Source organism: Antrostomus carolinensis, unplaced genomic scaffold, assembly GCF_000700745.2.
Source record: "Antrostomus carolinensis isolate BGI_N321 unplaced genomic scaffold, ASM70074v2 scaffold31078, whole genome shotgun sequence".
Taxonomy (NCBI): Eukaryota; Metazoa; Chordata; class Aves; order Caprimulgiformes; family Caprimulgidae; genus Antrostomus; species Antrostomus carolinensis.
In genome coordinates, this window is record NW_010334156.1 from 29,250 (window position 1) to 37,991 (window position 8,742).

Sequence of the window (8,742 nt, forward strand, 5' to 3'; positions counted from 1 at the left end):
ACTGAAATACCCACCCTCCAAAACTGCTGCCTGACAGCACACGTGTCTCTGGGACAGCACAGTCTCTCCCAGGGACTATTCCATTTGAGTGACAATTTTAGAAGTGCTCCCTGTTCAAAATTAAGGGAGAGAGTTCATATGCTACAACAGTGGAGAAGAAAATGCCTGGATACAACCATTTCAAGAGTTTTGAAGGAGCTGGTAAATTTTGCACAAAAGCACCACTAGACTCAAGTTCCGCAGACGCTCAGACGCATGTGCAGGCACACGATTTCAGGGAGTAGTCAAGAACACACTGGGAAGTTGAGTGCCACCTCCAAACCAAACCAGCCCTTCAAATTATTGTCTTTAGGACTCCAGCCTGATCTTTCTCTTTGCTTGCTTCTGCAGTGACCTCAAAGTATGAACATGATTTAAGGGAAATTTTAACACAGTATGAATTCACACAATCACTGGAAGTTTTGGGTTAACGGATCGCTACTTTTTTTTCATCAGGAAGTTACATTCTAGGATGTTCTGCCCTGTGCCTGTCCAGCCAGACTGCAGTGTAGCCCTCACCATCACTACATGTAGCACTCTGAACGCAGTGAAAAGCGTATTAGCATTTAAAGTTAGAGGTGGGTTCTGGTAAGCAAATGATCTTATAGTTCCCAAGTCCAGGATGTCATCAGAGAATGCTCTCAGGAATTTAAGGAGGGTTTTTTTATGGTTTAACTCAGCAGCCACTGCCAGAGTGAACAAACTTGCCTTAGGCTTTGGTTCTTGCACATTAGATGCAAGAAGCTTCAGAACATTTAAGTTATTTGACACTTCCTTTAGATTTCACATACACAATGTATACCCTCTGGGCATTAGTATCATAACAGTCATTAGTATCTATTAGGTACGTACATGTCAGAGCAATATAGACCAAAGAGCAATGGCACAGACTAATAATTGCTTCTGAAGTTTTAAAGCTATGAGTCTGGTTGTGGTAGGTGGTCAGCCAGGCTCCATCCTGCCATGTCCCACTGGCATTCTGAGTGTTCAGCCCCTTAACAGAGGGGGAGACTGACCTGCTGGCTCTCTGAAGGTACCAGGGAACAAGAAGACAAACTGGACCCAAGAGCAAAACAGAAGGTACAACCTGAAACTGAGGGGAGATTACACTTCAAAAAAAAACCAAAACCACAATTAAGCATAAGTTTCCCTATATTAAGATGATCCAGCTGTCCTCCTTACCATCCCTGTTCCACTTCCTGCTACTGAGTGCTGTAGACAACTCTGTGCAGCCTACCAAGGCGAGCAACAAGCACTTTGCTGCCTCTCAAGGGAAGAAATACAACCACAACCTCAACACCTCAGCTAAGAAACTGAACTCTAAGGAGCATATGCAGAGCTGGAATCACAGCACTTGAACTCAGTAACTATTTCCAGTAGCTTTGAGAACAGTGGCCCAGATTTTCATGCCCTGGTACCTAGGAGGTTACCAAGCACCAATTCAGATGTGTTATTAAGCATCCTGCTTTCTGGAAGTATTTATCAATGTTAGAAAAATTAGACCTCCTAATCAGAGAGTCCTTACTAGGGAAATTCACTCACTTCCTTTATCAATGAGATTTTATCCTAAAGCCAACTAAGAAATTTCTTAATAAATCTCACCCATAAGAGGAAAAAGGAACTCCTTAGTTTTTAGATAGTGGAACATGCAGAAACTGTACACAGACACCAGAGTTCCCATATGCACACGTTTCACTGCAGAACGTGTGAAGTCTCCCTTCAGAAGATACTGTGCTGGTTTTGGCTGGGATGGAGTTAATGTTCTTCCCAGTAGCTGGTATGGGGCCGTGTTTTGGATTTCTGCTGAACACAGTGGTGATAACACAGGGATGGTTTGTTATTGCTGAGCAGGGCTTACAGAGAGTCAAGGCTTTTCTGCTCCTCACTCCACCCCACCAGTGAGCAGGCTGGGGGTGTACAAGGCCTTGGGAGGGGACACAGCTGGGGGAGCTGACCCCAACTCACCAAAGGGACATTCCAGGCCATACGACATCATGCTCAGCACATACAGCTGGGGGAAGAAGAAGGAAGGGAGGACATTCAGAGTGATGGTGTTTTTCTTCCCAAGTCACCGTTACGCGTGGTGGAGCCTGGCTGTCCTGGAGGTGGCTGAACACCTGCCTGCAATGGGAAGGAGTGAATGATTTCCTTGTTTTGCTTTGCTTGTGCATGAGGGTTTTGCTTTCCTTATTAAACTTCTTTATCTGAGCCCACAAGTTTTCTCACTTTTACTCTTCTGATTCTCTCCCCATCTCACCACGGGAAGTGAGCGAGCGGCTGTGTGGTGCTTAGTTGCTGGCTGGGGTCAAATCACAACAGTCGTTTTGCCAGGGGAAAGTGTGAACACAGTCCCCCGCTACCACAAATGATGCAATCAAGTTTCCCATATTTGTGGAAATCACACACCCAGAGTGCAGGGCATGAGCTTCACCCTGCTGCCTGCCTGATCAGTGTCTCCCCTGCCAGATCCTAGCAGATCTGGCAATCGAGCTGGCCCTGCCAACCAAAACTTTTATGCACTATAGAAGGAGATAAAGTCCTTGTAGTGCACATTAAAAGGGTGCTGGGGTGGTGTGAGGAGCAGAAAAGGCCTTGACTCTGTGTAAGCACTGCTCAGCAATTAGGAAAACACTTCTGTATTATTAAGTTTCCAGCACAAATCCAAAACACAGCCCCATACTAGATACTATGAAGAAAATTAACTCCATCCCAACCAAAAGCAGCACATGGACTATATCCTTTCTACATTTATGACTGTAACTATGGGAAAGCCATAGCTCTGATCTTCACCACTTACAGATGCAGGAAAACAGCAAACAAAAGATAAGCCCACAGAGCTGAGAACTGTAGTCAGTGCTTTCCAGCAAGAGAGGCTCCACTGGCAGCCTACCAACCCTCTTCACTGGACCTTGATGCATTACACGAGATAAACTTCAAGTCAACACAGCCACACTCAATCAAGAGCAGTGCTGAGTTTGGCACAAATGAGCTGTGGTACGGATGAACAGGCTTGGAGAACCTCAGTACAAGAGGCCAACTGAGCAGCATCCACTGCCCCTTCAAATAAGAAAGGCTGTTAGTAACTTGAAGCCAACGGTAGGAAGAGAGCAGACAGAATGTATGACCATAGGTCTTGCTGTATCACAGCACAGTGTGCACAGGTATTTCCTAAACCAGCACAGTCCAGCTTCCTCTTGAACACATTCACTCTCCATGAAAACCTCAAAGGACTTGGAAAACCCAGACAAAGGCTTACTCACAAGTCATGGCTTCTGGGGACACTTACTGCAGGAGGTTACACTGCCTCTGTGGCCAGGTGTGCAGGTTTTCAAACTCACTAACTATTCACAAGCTGCTTATAATCCTGCAAACAGGATTAAGCAGCAGCCAGTCTTAACACTGTTGAAGTTAAACTGACAGCTCAGCTCTCAGCACCAGGAGTTCAGATCAAGAAACGCATCAGACAGTATTATTATCCAGCTGTGCTTCCCTTCGGTCTTTAAAGTTTCCCAGTGTTGCACAACCCATGGTGTAGCAAGTCGGGTTATAAAATATGCAAATACCACAGACACAGAAGTGATTCACACCCTTGAAGCGTGTCAATACTGGCTAGACAAGGAGATCTTACAGACTGAACGCAGCCAAGGGCTGCCCTTGTCCACTTTGTTTGCCCTGCGTATGACACCACATTAGTAAGCAGCGCTCAACTGAGTGTGAAGAGCCCAGGCTGGTGCAGACTTCGGTTCACTGAGGTATTTTCCTTCTGCTGAGGGGTTAGAAAACAACGGACAAGACTTAAAAGAGCAAATGCATTTTTTTCCAAAGCAAAGGGAAGGACTCAGTTATCTATTACCACTTACCGACCAGCAGATACTAAGAGGTGAAGAGACACTGAGAAAAAAGTCCCACTCATTTTGAAGCACGTGAACCTGAGGCTTCCAGACATTCTTAAGTAACTTCACTTTAGTCATTTACTCAAGAGCACCTGCCAGCTCTCCAGCATCTACTTTTCAACAGTTTTCTCTGAGCCCAAATCTGCATTTTGTTAACCTCCATCTCTGGGTGATGATTGCAGGAGCTCTGTTTACCTCTGAATAAGTATCCATGGCCATTGCTGCTACAGGATCAGGCAGCTCTAGTTTCAAAGTCTTTATCAGAGATCACACAAGACAACTTGATTTTCATCTCCAGGTCCTGGCTTGCAGCATGCAGTCTGTTGACTTACAATCTGAACAAGCACTTGGTGTCACAACCCTTAACCAAGGGCTGCTAAAAGAATGCCTGAAACTTCAGCACTGGAAAGACGCCCAGACAAACTTGTAGCAATTTTCACTACCTTATCTTTCAGGCATGAATGCCTTTTCCGTTAACATCCCAGATATATTTTGCAGAATTATTCTGCAAAAATTGTCAGTGCCCACTCACTCTTCCCTTTTAAGTTTGGATACTGTCTACCATCCTGTCAGTGACCATCTACAAAGATATCTTTTAAAACTTGTTTGAGTGACAGGTATGTGCCCTTATGGTTAAATTTCAGAATTTTTTCAGAGAATTCAGTAGAACAACACATTAATTTGCAGAAGATTAGGTTTTATGTTTCTGTTCCCATCCTCAGCCTACTTTGGCTTGCACCTCAGTTTTTCCTTCTGCAAGTGCATCATTAAAGATGCCAGCCAAGCCAGTTTGAGGGATTCAAGAAACTTGCAAGTACTGAGAGAAGGGGTTTGGAGCTTCCAGGCTCCCCCACAGAAGACCACTAATTCAGTCAGGTTCTTCATATTTTTGAGAGGAGCAGCCTACAGCAGCTTTTAACAAACTCACTATATATAATGGATTATTTGGAACCTAGCAGTGGAGGTTATATGGTGGTCAGATTATCTGATGTACACTTGGCATTCGAGTCTGCCAAAAGTCATCACTGGCATAAGAACAGACCAACTGAGAATATCACATCATGGACTCGGCCTCGGAATTATCCCCAATTAACCTCTAAGGGCACAAACAAGTTTGGGGGACAAGGAACTCCATGCAGTCTTATTCTGAAAGAATAAGCCATTTCACAGCGACTTGCTCATGTAGTAAAGGAATTTGTTGGGGTTAACTGTGTTTAGACAAGCACACGAGAAAGGACAGAAGGACTAGTTTCCTTCTAGGAAGGAATTTATTCATGGCCTTTAATGGAAATCTCCAAATACTCTGGAATTAGCTGTTTTGCTGTATTAAGGGAAACTTCATCTTACCCTTCCCATAGATGAGGTAGTTTTCTACACACACTGAAAACTGAAAGCATGCTAAAAATACAGCTAAACTCACAAACCATGCGTAATTTGTAGAGGAGCTTTTAGCTCCTTTCCTAAATGGCATCTGTCTGCAAATTGTAGTCTGAAACAATTTCAATCTTAGACCTTTATGCATTCATTTTCTCCTCTATAGTAACTGTAGTGGTAGAAGTTTTAGAGTCAAGCAGCCTTGGTGTGGGTTGCTCCACAGCTCTTGTAGCAATCGGGACAGATGTGACCAGTGTCAGGGGAGAACGAAAACATTTCCTACCCTCTACAGTTTTTAACCAATGTTGGTTAAAAAGCAGGTTTTAGCATCTCTGGCCAGACAGCTAGCTACTTAAAGATCAATAACACTACAAATTAACATGACTCAAATGCAATTGGCCTTTCAGTCACATCTTCTCCCTAAACAGGACACTTATCAAGGGTTCCAAGGGAACAGATGATGAAAAACACTTTATCTTCATGCCATGAGCTGCTCTACCCTTTCATCTTAAAAACCCAGCACTTCAGAAGATAAATTAGAAAAAGAAGAGGAGTCTGTCAGCAGAAATGCTGGAAAACAATTTTGATCCTTTCAGGAAAACAGCCAGAAATTTCTCTCACACTGAAAAAGTCAACTTGTTTCAGCATCCATATTACATGAAATTTTATCCCTTTTGTCTGAATTCAAGGCTGCTTAACACAAGCAAAGCACGAGGGAGAAGATGTACTGTTGTGTTTGCCAAGGAAGCACCAGCCCAGACAGATCACAACTCAGCAGCACAGGCCAAACTGTGCAGGTGCAGCGCACAGGGTCCCTGCTGAGCAGCAGTGGCCAGCACCCAGCAGTGACAGCACCCCAATCTCAGCCCAGAGCTCCAGATATGCCCCACGTACAGGGGAAATCTGCATGTCCCCTCCTTAATATCAGATAATACAAACAGAAACGTTACAAATAAGATGCTTCTGTGACAGCTGTGACAAAGGCCCTTTATCAAAAATGACAATTGTAAAGCATTAGCTACCTGCTTGCCAGGTCAGGCACCAAAGACCATCCTGCCTCCCATTAATCAGGAGATTAGTTAATATTTGAGTAGGCTGTTACAGCTCAAGACACGCTACCAAGTACACTGTGCCATGCTCTCAACCAGACCCCTTACCAGAAAATGGATAAAGCTGAGGACAAATGCATGGAAGAGATCGTACAGAGCAGAACACATCATCACACACAGCCTTTGTGGTGAGAAATCAGGGCTTTTCAGAAAATAAGAAGAAAGTTCCCAGCATTTAGGCAGAGAGCAAAATAAAGCCCAGTTCTCTGCTCTGTTATCATTGCCACTGGGCTCATACATGAGGTCATACAAGTCAAATCCTCTCGGCTTTCATGATCTCATCGCAGTGTTCAGCAGCTCAGCTACCCCATTACATGCTGAAGCATTCCCACAGTAGAAACAGCTGTCTCAGAAGCACTGGGAAGGCAAGAGACCCCCAAAAGTTCCTCAAACTACCACCTTGGTGACACATCAGCTTTTCTGACTGATGTATTTTTGATGTCAGAGCTAGACAGGCTCAGGGTACCTGTCACCCTGCCAAAAGAAGCACCAAGTCCGTCCCACTGTGACTGGAAAACAGCCTAGTGCGTACTTGGGTTTTTAGCATCACAAATATTTGTTAACAGGGCTCAAGGGAAGCAGCACAGCAATAGCTGGAGATCTGGGGCTTCCTGCCATTTATTTGTATCAGAAAGTGAGCTCAACAACATACAAGGCAGTGAAGATAGTTTTAAGAAAGTGGTTCTATTACACCTCTTCCACCATTGCTCCTGAAGCAACAGCCTTAAAATCACAGCTGTAATTCAGGCTCATTTAAAAGATCTGTGTCTTCCCTGAAGCCTATTGAGTTGTTCTGCTTTCTCCTCCCAGCTACTGATTACTGGGGTGGATGGGATAAGGGGGAACATTAACTGCCTCCCAGCCATTTCAGTGATACCACAGCTTGTGACATCATGATTGTCTCCATAGTGACACAGCAACACAACTGAATCTGAACAGGAGGACGCCAATTAGAACAAGAAAGCTCTTTTGTGGTTGCAACTATAGTAATTGACAGAAATAAGAGAAGCTGTTATAGAAAGTACATCATTCCAACAATAAAATCCTTGCTTCTAGTTTGCCAGGGGAACCTAAAACCCCCAAACCATGGCTAAGTATAAAAAAAAGCCCTTCTAGACTGGAAAACCCATTATATCATTAGTTTCTTTCCCAGCTCTGAAGCAACACTGAAGCACAGCCTGGATCAGAGACATCATTTTTCCTCTCCCCACACATCAAGTTCTCCTTTCCACTGTAGCCTGCCCACATGCTTAGGAGGCTTCTCAGCCCACCACGACCAAGCAAAGCCTCCAAGTGCCTTTTAACTTGCTACAACCAGCATGCACACACATGTGTGGGGGAACACACAAAAGAAACAAACCCAAGGCTGTCAATCCACAGTGACTCACACCAGCTAAGACTCTACCTTCAAGGATGAAGGACACTCAGGATTTGAAATAGATTATATGAACAAGACCTAGACCCTCTAGGTATCTACACTGTGTTGTTTCCAACCTCCAAATCAGTAAGAGACATACAGGAGCAATCTCTGCTAGTGTAGGTTAAATTGTTACGGTGCCATTGGGGGCACGTTAAGGTAAATCTGACCTCCTGACTCATCCCCACCCTACGGTGCATGTTCATCAGGAAGCACTTGCTGCAGTCCCAGAGATAAGGCAACTGCTGTACTGCTCCAGAGTGGCCAGGAGCAACACAAAGCTCCCCAGGGCAGAGCAGCAGTTTGGAGTGCACCAAAGCCTTAGGTACCTCTACTTTGTCTATAAATTCAGCCCATTAAATACTCAGCCCATTAAATACATTTACAGCATTTTTCTTTTCTCAAGCAAGCCTAAAAGCTACAGCAGTCCACAAACAAGCTTAGGGTGTACTTCCAAGAAAGCAAGCTTGAAGGTGTAAGCCACAGCGTGAAGTCAGGCCACTCTGAGTGAGAAGAGCTGCACCTAACACAGCAGCTTGAGCACAGCGGCACTGAACACGCTCACGACTGGTGGTTAAACCTACAGGGTAACGCTGCTTCCCAGAGCTGTAGCGAGCACATCTATTCTGTTCCTCTCCTGCAATTCGACGGGAAAGAGAGGCATGTCACTCCTGGCACAAGAAACAGAGCACAAGTCCCTAGGACTGGCAGGCTCGTGACACATGGAGGCTGGGCAGCAATCGAGTTAGCAGCTGTTTTGTGATAAGGGGCACAGCTGGCTAAAACTAATCGAGCCAGCCTGAAAAAACACCGTAAGAAATAGCACAAAATAGATTTAACAGGCCCTCAACAACTGCAGTAGAAGTGGTTCTCAGTCATAATCCTCCCCCTCTACTCTGCCCTGGTGAGG

The 8,742-nt window shown here is 44.8% G+C and overlaps 1 non-coding gene across 1 annotated transcript; it reads right to left on the minus strand.

Moving 5' to 3' along the window:
* Nucleotides 1–2,367: 2,367 nt before the first annotated feature.
* LOC114818854 (U1 spliceosomal RNA) lies at nucleotides 2,368–2,493 on the minus strand. The gene has a single exon (XR_003766293.1). It is a non-coding gene; the product is annotated as a U1 spliceosomal RNA (small nuclear RNA).
* Between the last annotated feature and the right edge of the window lie 6,249 nt (nucleotides 2,494–8,742).